We start from the raw sequence: 12771 nt of genomic DNA on the forward strand, positions 1-12771 counted from the left end.
AAAAAAAAGCCCCTCCATAACAAAAAAAACCCCGTCTTGAAATTCCTGGATCCCTGTTCCATTGCGGAACAGCGGTGTAGCTGGATTTCCAGCCACCTATGGCCATCAAGTTGACCTTGTTCCAAATCACTGGGATGGGGTCATTTATAAACAAACTGGAGATTTCAACATCTCATCGGGAAAAATTCTGAGAGCCACAGGAATGCAGATATGATAGGGGAAAACTCCCTCCCAATCAAGCTGTTTCAATATTAATAAAGATGATGAATATCCAAATTGTGGATTATATCATCCTGTCAACACTTCCATCTAAACAATGATTCCCATATGTTACACAGCTTGCAACGAAAGTAAATTATCCAAATCTGTGATTTCTACAAGGATTTCTTCGCATCTTGAAAAAGATTATTGGCATCTTAGAAATGACTGTAATACTGAAACAAATCATTCAGATGGCTGTGCTGACTGCTGAAATTCATAAGAGTGTTGGGTGGGAATCGTGGAGGAGGATTACACCAGTACAATTACAAAACATCTGCCAATTCCTGTTGGGGCCAAATTTATTTCTTTTACTGTCCTTCAGCAAAAATTCCCTCCATTAGCATCCCCCATAGTCACCCTCTCGCAGATGAAGTACCTTGTACAACCTTATTTATCTACAATAATCTACTTCACGACTCAGTCAGATAATCAATCAGCTCATTTTCAATTGTTCCCTCAATTCAAATTGCACAATCCAGTTAATTTAGTTAATTTTGTGCTTAATCAACCTAATGTAGACTTTAAAAAGCCCAATCCTTTCACAAACTCCAGTTACAGGTGCATACTGGCAGTGAGCCTTTGGCTTAATGGTAGTGTTCCCGCCTCCGAGTTAGAAAGTACAGGGTTTAAACACCACTCCAGACACTTCTGGTGAATGGAGATCGGAGGTCTGGATCTGAATTCTTGGTTGACATCCAGCGGGATACTTGCGTCTGATGGGTGTGGGTGGACCCCCTTGTCACATGAGTTGTGGCAGCCCATAAAACCTTCTTCAGTATAGGACTATCGGCTGGTATGAAGATGGTTACGGCCAATAAAGGAGCGCTCATGTTGCGTTGTGTCAGACTTTTAATCAGCCTGCGAGTCCCTCCACCACTTCACACTATTCTCCAGTGGAAGAGTGTGAAACAACAACTAGCACATTAACATAGCCACTAACTACTGGAGAGTTGAGGGCAGTGGGGAAGAATTAGTTGTCTGCTCTGCTTGTGCTACTCAGGGAAGCAGGTCTGTGGACAAAGACTTGACCTGCTCAATAAAGAAAGAAGGGAGGAACGAGAACAACAACAACCACCACCATCAGAAGGAAGGGCCTTCTGCCTTTTAAAGCCGGGACAAAGACACCATGGCCTAGATATTCGATGGCATTGCATCCATTTTGTGGGCACTAAATGGGCGGGCAGGAAGTGTACACTTATTACGAGCCAGCAATGCATTGCTCACTATAATGGTATAAGGAAATAAAAGGCGTCCGGGGCCCTTGCTTGAAACAGGGGTTTTGCCCTTTGCATATGCATATAGGAGGCCTAAAGTCTGTTTGAGGTGGCCTCTGAAATATTGGTGTGCCAGCTGCATTCAGGAAAACCGCTGCAGGCCGCCAAACAGGTAAGTCTAAAAAATATATTTACTTAATGTGGAGCCGGAGGGAGCAGGAGTGCTCCTCCTGACTTCACATTCACACCGCAGGCCATTGCCGGTCACTGCTCGTTTGGGTCTGACAGATACCTCCTGAGTGCTGCAAAAATGCTGCTCCTTCATTGATCTAAATGCACAATCAGGAAATAGCTCAAGGCCTAGGGAATTTGAACCATTCAGTGCACAAGCAGAAGAAAAGAACCATGTGCTGGATTGGATTCAGCCTGTGCTCTGCATCCTGTACACAGCCGACCTGGGAGGTAATTTCTTCATATTTAGTTGCTGACTTGTGGAATAGGCTGCCACCTGGTGCAGTGAATGTCGACAGGAGAATGTGTGGGTCTTGCACAAGGATGTAACGACAATGAGCTGAATGGCTTTTATTTTGAGTGTGCTGTAGGCTTTTATGTTCTCATTCACCTTCGTTTAATAAGCTTTCTTGCTCATATAATTTTTATCAAAGACTAAAGTTGCTCATCGATACTACCATGTGCCTACTGCACAAGGAAATCTAATTTTTTTCTCTAAACTTAGATAAATTACAAATTTACTGCAGCTGAACATCACCCAGTACATATGTTTTACTTTACTTAATGAGTCATTGGCAGTCAATTTCTGTTTCTACTCTGATGCAGAGTTTATGCAGGGAATTAGGGGTTACGGGGAGCGGGCAGGAAATTGGACATGAATTTAGATTTGAGGTTAGGATCAGATCAGCCATGATCTTATTGAATGGCGGAGCAGGCTCGAGGGGCCGATTGGCCTACTCCTGCTCCTATTTCTTATGTTCTTATGTTCATATATATGAAGATTGCTGCTAGGGTCTTGAATGAAACCAGCAAACACAAAAACATTATAGGATTGTCAATGGTGCCAGGCCATGCAAAATTTACCCTTATACAGAGCAGTGGGTCTTGTGCAGTTGGATATGTTCCTTTCCAAGTTTCATGATTAGATACAGTCAACTCGATGATTGACCCGGGAAGTGTTCAGAACAGGTGTCAGCGAAGTGTACACTGCCAAGAAACTTGTTCTAATGAACAGCTTAAAAAATATATTTGAGCTGTTGTAAACAGAAATTGTCTTGTGTCCTTTACTCATTAGACTGTCAGTGAGAATAATGAATCCACCAACGATGAGCAAATTGTTACAACATAAGAATTAGGAGCAGGAGTAGGCCATATGGCCCCTTGAGCCTGCTCTGCCATTCAATAAGATCATGGCTGATCTTCTACCTCAGCTCCACTTTCCCGCCCTATCCCCATATACCCTGATTCCCTTAGTGTCCAAAAATCTATCGACCTCAATCTTGAACATATTCAACGACTCAGCATCCACAGTCCTCTGGGGTAGAGAATTCCAAAGATTCACAACCCTCTGAGTAAAGAAATTCCTCCTCATCTCAGCTTTAAATGGTCGACCCCTTATCCTGAGACCATGCCCCCTAGTTCTAGACTCTCCAGCCAGGGGAAACAACCTCTCAGCGTCTACCCTGTCAAACCCCTTCAGAATCTTGTATGTTTCAATGAGATTGCCTCTCATTCTTCTAAACTCCAGAGAATATAGGTCCATTTTATTCAAGCTCTCCTCATAGGACAACCTTCTCATCCCAGGAATCAATCTAGTGAACCTTTGATGCACCCCCTCTAAGGCAAGAATATTCTTCCTTAGGTAAGGAGACCAAAACTGTACACAATACTCCAGATGAGGACTCTCCAAAGCCCTGTACAATTATACTAAGACTTCCTTACTCTTGTACTCCACTGGAGAAATACATTATTACTAATGTTATAATATTTTAATATTGATGCTTGAGGGGTGATCTTCTCAATCTCATCTAGACATTTCTTATGGTGATGGTTCCATATAAAAGTCAACTTTTTTCTGCAATGAAGAGGAGCAGTTACCTCAGATAATTTGGAGTAACAACAACTTCTATGGGGTCGGAACCTCAGTTCGGGGTTGTCATCCAAATTTGCTCAACCTGTTTCTATTTGTGCATCGGCTATATTACTGATGCCTTCATCAGTATAATACAACAGCATAGTGCATTTTCTAGTCTTGTCCATTGGATCTGAAACAGTCAGAATATTTTGAAATCTTTACACCCATTTTTTTCATCCAAGTGCAAATGAATTTGGGCTCACATCTTTGTCAAATTAAGGAAATAATGGAAATCCATTTGCTGCCATCTCTTCCTGACTTTGTCTTAGTTAATCAGTGCTGCACATAAAACCTCTGTGGGGTCGTTTTAACTTTCGGCAATGGTGTAAAATGGGCAATAACGGATCTGCCGCCCATTAAACACCCTACTCAATTTTCACTAACTTCAACGCAAAGGTAAATCAGGCGAGGTCTATAATGGGTGGCCGACCTAATATTACCCTTTTATGCCTCAGTCAAAAGTCAAAATAACCCCCCTGGAATTTCCTTGTTTGAAATATTTTATTGCTCTCTTTTTGTTTGTTTGATATGCTAAGCCAATTACATAGATATGAGGGGCGAGTTGGCTCAGGTAGATTGGGAAATTAGATTAATGGATATGAGGGTAGATAAGAAATTGTGAACATTTAAAGAAACAATTCATAATTCTCAACAAATACACATTCCTTTGGGGAATAAAAACTCCACAGGAAAAGCGATCCAACCGTGGTTAACTAGAAAAGTTAAGGATAGTATTAGATTAAAAGAACAGAATTACAATGTTGCCTAAAAGAGTAGTAAGCATGAGGATTGGGAGAGTTTTAGAAATCAGCAAAGGATGACCAAGAAATTGATAAAGAGAGAGAAAATTGAACATGAGAGTAAACTATCAAGAAATATAAAAACAGATAGTAAGAGCTTCCACAAGTATGTAAAAGGGAAGAGATTAGCCAAAGTAAATGTAGGTCCCTAAGAGGCTGAGACAGGAGAAATTATAATGGGAAATAAGGAAATGGCAGAGACATTAAACACATTTTTTGTATCTGTCTTCACAGTAGAAGACACAAAAAACATATCGGAAATAATGGGGAACCAAAGGTCTAATGAGAGTGAGGAACTTAAAGTAATTAAGATTAATAAAGAAAAAGTACTGGAGAAATTAATGGGACTAAAAGCCAACAAGTCCTCTGGACCTAATGGCCTACATCCTAGGGTTTTAAAGGAGGTGGCTGCAGAGATCGTGGATGCATTGGTTTTGATCTTCCAGAATTCCCTCGATTCTAGAACAGTCTCTTTGGACTGGGAGGTAGCAAATGTAACCCTGCTATTCAAGAAAGGAGGGAGAGAGAGAAAACGGGGAACTATAGGTCAGTTAGCCTGACATCAGCAGTAGGGAAAATGCTGGAATCTATTCATAGAATCATATAGAATCATAGAAGTTACAACATGGAAACAGGACCTTCGGCCCAACATGTCCATGTCGCCCAGTTTATACCACTAAGCTAGTCCCAATTGCCTGCACTTGGCCCATATCCCTCGATACCCATCTTACCCATGTAACTGTCCAAATGCTTTTTAAAAGACAAAATTGTACCCGCCTCTACCACTGCCTCTGGCAGCTCGTTCCAGACACTCACCACCCTTTGAGTGAAAAAATTGCCCCTCTGGACCCTTTTGTATCTCTCCCCTCTCACCTTAAATCTATGCCCCCTCGTTATAGACTCCCCTACCTTTGGGAAAAGATTTTGACTATCTACCTTATCTATGCCCCTCATTATTTTATAGACTTCTATAAGATCACCCCTTAACCTCCTACTCTCCAGGGAAAAAAGTCACAGTCTGTCTAACCTCTCCCTATAAGTCAAACCATCAAGTCCCGGTAGCATCCTAGTAAATCTTTTCTGCACTCTTTCTAGTTTAATAATATCCTTTCTATAATAGGGTGACCAGAACTGTACACAGTACTCCAAGTGTGGCCTCACCAATGCCCTGTACAACTTCAACAAGACATCCCAACTCCTGCATTCAATGTTCTGACCAATGAAATCAAGCATGCCGAATGCCTTCTTCACCACCCTATCCACCTGTGACTCCACTTTCAAGGAGCTTTGAACCTGTACTCCTAGATCTCTTTGTTCTATAACTCTCCCCAACGCCCTACCATTAACGGAGTAGGTCCTGGCCCGATTCGATCTATCAAAATGCATCACCTCACATTTATCTAAATTAAACTCCATCTGCCATTCATCGGCCCACTGGCCCAATTTATCAAGATCCCGTTGCAATCCTAGATAACCTTCTTCACTGTCCACAATGCCACCAATCTTGGTGTCATCTGCAAACTTACTAACCATGCCTCCTAAATTCTCATCCAAATCATTAATATAAATAACAAATAACAGCGGACCCAGCACCGATCCCTGAGGCACACCGCTGGACACAGGCATCCAGTTTGAAAAACAACCCCCTACAACCACCCTCTGTCTTCTGTCGTCAAGCCAATTTTGTATCCAATTGGCTACCTCACCTTTGATCCCATGAGATTTAACCTTATGTAACAACCTATTATTAAGGATATAGTAACAGGGTATGTAGAAAATCATAATATGATTAAGCAGAGTCAACATGATTTTATGAAAGGGAAATCATGTTTGACAAATCTATTAGAGTTTATTGAGGATGTAACTAACAGGGTAGATAAGGGGGAACCAGTGGATATAGTATATTTGGATTTTCAAAAGACATTCGAAAAGGTGCCACACAAAAGGTTGTTAGACCAGATTTGAGCATGGTTGAGGTACTAAATTAATATTTTGCATCCATCTTCACTAGAGAAGAGGATGCTGCCATTGTAGCAGTTAAAGGACGCGATAGTGGCAATATTGGATAGGATAAAAATTGATAAAGAGGAGGTACTTAAAAGATTGGCAGTACTCAAAGTAGAAAAATCACCAGATGGGATACATCCTAGGTAGCTGAGGGAAGTAAGGGTGAAAATTGTCGATTGGAAGGCTCTGGCCACAATCTTCCAATCCTCCTTAGATATGGGGATGGTGCCAGAGGACTGGAGGATTGAAAATGTTACACCCCAGTTCAAATAAGAAGAGAGGGATAAACCCGGTAATTACAGGCCAGTCAGCCTAACATCAGTAGTGGGGAAACTTTTAGAGACAATAATCCTGGTCAAAATTAATTGGCACTTGGAAAAATATGGGCTAATAAATGAGAGTCAGCATGGATTTGTTACAGGAAAATCGTGTTTGACTAACTTGATTGAGTTCTTTGATGAAGTAGTGGAGAGGGTTGATGAGGGTAGTGTGGTTCATGTACATATGGACTTTCAAAAGGCATTTGATAAAGTACCACATAATAAACTTGTTAGCAAAAGTAAAGCCCATGGGATTAAGGGGAAAGTAGCAGCATGGATACAAAATTAGCTAGGGGACAGAAAGCAGAGAGTAGTGGCGAACGGTTGTTTTTCAGACTGGAGGGAAGTATATCGTGGTGTTCCCCAGGGGTCAGTATTAGGACCACTGCTCTTTTTGATATATATTAATGACCTGGACTTGGGTATAGAGGGATAGAGGGTATAATTTCAAAGTTAGCAGATTACACAAAGCTTGGAAATGCAATAAACAATGTGGAGGACAGTAACAGACTTTAGGAGGGCATAGACAAACTGGTGAAAGGGGCAGACACATGGCAGATGAAATGTAACACAGGGAAGTGTGAAGTGACACATTTTGGTAGGAAGAATGAGAAAAGGCAATATAAACTAAACTGTACAATTTTAAAGGGAGTACAGTAACACAGAGACCTGGGGTGCACATAAACAAATCCTTGAAGGTGGCAGGACAAGTTGAGAAGGCGGTTAAAAAAGCACATGCGATCCTGGACTTTATTAATAGCGACATGGAATACAAAAGTAAGGAAGTTATGCTAAACCTTTGTAAAACACTGGTTAGGCTTCAGCTGGAGTATTGTGTTCAATTCTGGGCACCACACTTTAGGAAGGATGTCAAACAATTAGAGAGGGTGCAGAAGAGATTTACGAGAATGGTACCCAGGATGAGGGACTTCAGTTATGTGGAGAGATTGGAGAAGCTGGGGTTGTTCTCCTTAGAACATCGAAGTTTAAGTGGAGATTTGATAGAGGTGTTCAAAATCATGAATGGTTTTGATAGAGTAAATAAGGAGAAACTGTTTCCAGTGGGAGATGGGTCGGTAACCAGAGGACACAGATTTAACGTGATCGGTAAAAAAGCCAGAGGCGACATGAGGAAACATTTTTTTACGTGAATTGTAATAATCTGGAATGCACTGCCTGAAAGGGTAGTAGAAGCAGATTCAATAGTAACTTTCAAAAGGAAATTGGATAAATACTTGATGGAAAAAAAATTACTGGGCTACGGGGAAAGAGCAAGGGAGTGGGGCTAATTGGATAGCTCTTTCAAAGGGCCAGCACAGGTACGAATGACCTCCTCCTTTCCTGTACCATACTGTGATACTATAACAGGGAAAGAAATAAGCAAGAAAGTTACAGGCCAGATAATCTTACCTCAGTTGTTGGTAAAGTTCTAAAGTTCATAATAATAGCTGAACTCCTGACTCCCCTAGGCCTTTCCACCATCCACAAGACACAAGTCAGGAGTGTGATGGAATACTTTCCACTTGCTTGGATAAGTGCAGCTCCAACAGCACTCAAGAAGCTCAACACCATCCAGGACAAAGCAGCCCACTTGACTGATACCCCATCCACCACCCTAAACATTCACTCCCTCCACCATCGGCGCACAGTGGCTGCAGTGTGTACCATCTACAGGATGCACTGCAACAACTCGCCAAGGCTTCTTCGACAGCACCTCCCAAACCCACGACCTCTACCACCTAGAAGGAAAAGGGCAGCAGGCACATGGGAATAATACCACCTGCATGTTCTCCAAGTCACACACCATCCCAACTTGGAAATATATTGCCATTCCTTCATCGTCCCTGAGTCAAAATCCTGGAACTCCCGACCTAACAGCACTGTGGGAGAACCTTCGTCACATGGACTGCAGCGGTTCAAGAAGGCGGCTCACCACCACCTTCTCAAGGGCAATTAGGGATGGGCAATAAATGCTGGCCTTGCCAGCGATGCCCATATCCGATGAACGCATAAAAAAAAGATGAGATTAATGAATCTGCAAAGCTAGTGGAAAATTGCATGAATAATGGAAAATAAAGATGAAAAACAAAGCACACAGAAACAAATGCAAATATATTCAGATAATGCAAGCAATACAGAAAAGCCCAGCATAGAAATAAAATATAAGAATTTTTTTAAATGAGCTTTTGTTTTAGTTACTCTGATGAAATCTAGACCTTGAATTTGCTCAGGTCACATCCAGAGTTTGTGGGTCAGTGGGAGGGTACCTCATTAGAACAGGCAGGTGGGTTGATTCCCTGGGAGTTCCACCAATCTCCCACCGGAGTTATGGCAGGAGACTGGCAGAATTGCTGAGGAATTTCAGGCCCCTATTTTCTAAGAGAGACAAACAAAATGCAATTTCAGTTTTCCACTGACCAATCCATTTCACACCAGCCTGTTTTGCAAATTGTTTCTAGATTGAATTGGGATGTATGCTGTACTGTTACAACAAATTCCCCTTTGCCTTCTTTCTGACATGCATAACAACATTGGGTCGAACACTATTCTCAAACAAATGATTATGTTCTTTCACTGAATTGTCTTTGTGACATGTACAATCAATCAAAGCTATAGAGCTGTTTCATGGGTGTCAACAGTGTCTTTGATTTTAGTATAAATGCCATGAGACAACTCCGATGTACAGGCTAGAAAGGTGAGGTTGCATTATTGTTTTGTTTAAAACACAGAAGCTTCAATATACTGCTGTAGGAATTTTACTTTCAAGATGCTAGGAACATAGGAACATAGGAATATACGAACAGGAGTAGGCCATTCAGCCCCTCGAGCCTGCTCCACCATTTGATAAGATTATGGCTGATCTGTGATCTAACTCCATATACCTGCCTTTGGCCCATATCCCTTAATACCTCTGGTTGCCAAAAAGCTATCTATCTCAGATTTAAATTTAGCAATTGACCGAGCATCAATTGCCGTTTGCGGAAGAGAGTTCCAAACTTCTCCCACCCTTTGTGTGTAGAAATATTTTCTAATCTCACTCCCGAAAGGCCTGGCTCTAATTTTTAGACTGTGCCCCCTACTCCTAGAATCCCCAACCAGTGGAAATAGTTTCTCTCTATCCACCCGGTCTGTTCCCCTTAATATCTTATAAACTTCGATCAGATCACCCCTTAACCTTCTAAACTCTAGAGAACACAACCCCAATTTGTGTAATCTCTCCTCATAACTTAACCCTTGAAGTCCGGGTATCATTCTAGTAAACCTACGCTGCACTCCCTCCAAGGCCAATATGTCCTTCCGAAAGTGCGGTGCCCAGAATTGCTCACAGTACTCCAGGTGTGGTCTAACCAGGGTTTTGTATAGCTGCAGCATAACTTCTGCCCCCTTGTACTCCAGTCCTCTAGATATAAAGGCCAGCATTCCATTTGCCTTCTTGATTATTTTCTGCACCTGTTCATGATACTTCAATGATCCATGTACCTGAACCCCAAAGTCCTTTTGGACATCCACTGTTTTTAACTTTTTACCATTTAGAAAGTAACCTGTCCTATTCTTTTTTGATCCAAAGTGGATGACCTCACATTTGCCGACATTGAATTCCATCTGCCACAGTTTTGCCCATTCACCTAATCTATTAATATCCCTTTGTAATTTTATGTTTTCATCTACACTGCTTACAATGCAACCAATCTTTGTGTCCTTGGCAAACTTAGATATGAGACTTTCTATGCCTCCATCTAAGTTGTTAATAAATATTGTGAATAATTGAGGCACCAAGACAGATCCCTATGGGACTTCACTAGTCACATCCTGCAAATGTGAGTACCTACCCATTATCCCGACTCTCTGCCGCCTTTCGCTCAGCCAACTTCCTAACCAAGTCCGTACTTTTCCCTCGATTCCATGGGTTTCTATCTTAGCTAACAGTCTCTTATGTGGAACTTTATCAAACGCTTTCTGGAAGTCCATACAAATAATATCCATTGACAATCCCCTGTCCACTACTTTAGTCACCTCTTCAAAAAATTCAATCAGGTTTGTCAGGCACGACCTACCTTTCACAAATCCATGCTGGCTCTCTCTGATTAACTGAAAATTCTCGAGGTGTTCAGTCACCCTATCCTTAATTATAGGCTCCAGAATTTTCCCCACAACAGATGTTAGGCTAACTGGTCTATAATTCCTTGGTTTCCCTCTCTCTCCTTTCTTTTTTTTTATTCGTTCACGGGATGTGGGCGTCGCTGGCGAGGCCAGCATTTATTGCCCATCCCTAATTGCCCTCGAGAAGGTGGTGGTGAGCCACCTTCTTGAACCGCTGCAGTCCGTGTGGTGACGGTTCTCCCACAGTGCTGATAGGAAGGGAGTTCCAGGATTTTGACCCAGCGACAATGAAGGAACGGCGATATATTTCCAAGTCGGGATGGTGTGTGACTTGGAGGGGAACGTGCAGGAGGTGTTGTTCCCATGTGCCTGCTGCTCTTGTCCTTCTAGGTGGTAGAGGTCGCAGGTTTGGGAGGTGCTGTCGAAGAAGCCTTGGCGAGTTGCTGCAGTGCATCCTGTGGATGGTACACACTGCAGCCACAGTGCGCCGGTGGTGAAGGGATTGGATGTTTAGTGTGGTGGATGGGGTGCCAATCAAGCGGGTTGCTTTATCTTGGATGGTGTCGAGCTTCTTGAGTGTTGTTGGAGCTGCACTCATCCAAGCAAGTGGAGAGTATTCCATCACACTCCTGACTTGTGCCTTGTAGATGGTGGAAAGGCTTTCGGGAGTCAGGAGGTGAGTCACTCGCCGCAGAATTCCCAGCCTCTGACCTGCTCTCGTAGCCACAGTATTTATATGGCTGGTCCAGTTAAGTTTCTGGTCAATGGTGACCCCCAGGATGTTGATGGTGGGGGATTCGGTGATGGTAATGCGGTTGAATGTCAGGGGGAGGTGGTTATACTCTCTCTTGTTGGAGATGGTCATTGCCTGGCACTTATCTGGCGCGAATGTTACTTGCCACTTATGAGCCCAAGCCTGGATGTTGTCCAGGTCTTGCTGCATGCGGGCTCGGACTGCTTCATTATTTGAGGGGTTGCGAATGGAACTGAACACTGTGCAGTCATCAGCGAACATCCCCATTTCTGACCTTATGATGGAGGGAAGGTCATTGATGAAGCAGCTGAAGATGGTTGGGCCTAGGACACTGCACTGAGGAACTCCTGCAGCAATGTCCTGGGGCTGAGATGATTGGCCTCCAACAACCACGACCATCTTCCTTTGTGCTAGGTATGACTCCAGCCACTGGAGAGTTTTCCCCCTGATTCCCATTGACTTCAATTTTACTAGGGCTCCTTGGTGCCACACTCGGTCAAATGCTGCCTTGATGTCAAGGGCAGTCACTCTCACCTCACCTCTGGAATTCAGCTCTTTTGTCCATGTTTGGACCAACGCTGTAATGAGGTCTGGAGCCGAGTGGTCCTGGCGGAACCCAAACTGTGCATCGGTGAGCAGGTTATTGGTGAGTAAGTGCTGCTTGATAGCACTGTCGATGACACCTTCCATCACTTTGCTGATGATTGAGAGTAGACTGATGGGGCAGTAATTGGCCGGATTGGATTTGTCCTGCTTTTTGTGGACAGGACATACCTGGGCAATTTTCCACATTGTCGGGTAGATGCCAGTGTTGTAGCTGTACTGGAACAGCTTGGCTAGAGGCACGGCTAGTTCTGGAGCACAAGTCTTCAGCACTACAGCTGGGATGTTGTTGGGGCCCATAGCCTTTTCTGTATCCAGTGCACTCAGCCGTTTCTTGATATCACGTGGAGTGAATCGAATTGGCCGAAGACTGGCTTCTGTGATGGTGGGGATATCGGGAGGAGGCCGAGATGGATCATCCACTCGGCACTTCTGGCTGAAGATGGTTGCAAACGCTTCAGCCTTGTCTTTTGCACTCACGTGCTGGACTCCGCCATCATTGAGGATGGGGATGTTTGCAGAGCCTCCTCCTCCCGTTAGTTGTTTAATTGTCCACCACCATTCA

This window comes from Heptranchias perlo, chromosome 5 (genome assembly GCF_035084215.1).
Source record: "Heptranchias perlo isolate sHepPer1 chromosome 5, sHepPer1.hap1, whole genome shotgun sequence".
Classification (NCBI taxonomy): Eukaryota; Metazoa; Chordata; class Chondrichthyes; order Hexanchiformes; family Hexanchidae; genus Heptranchias; species Heptranchias perlo.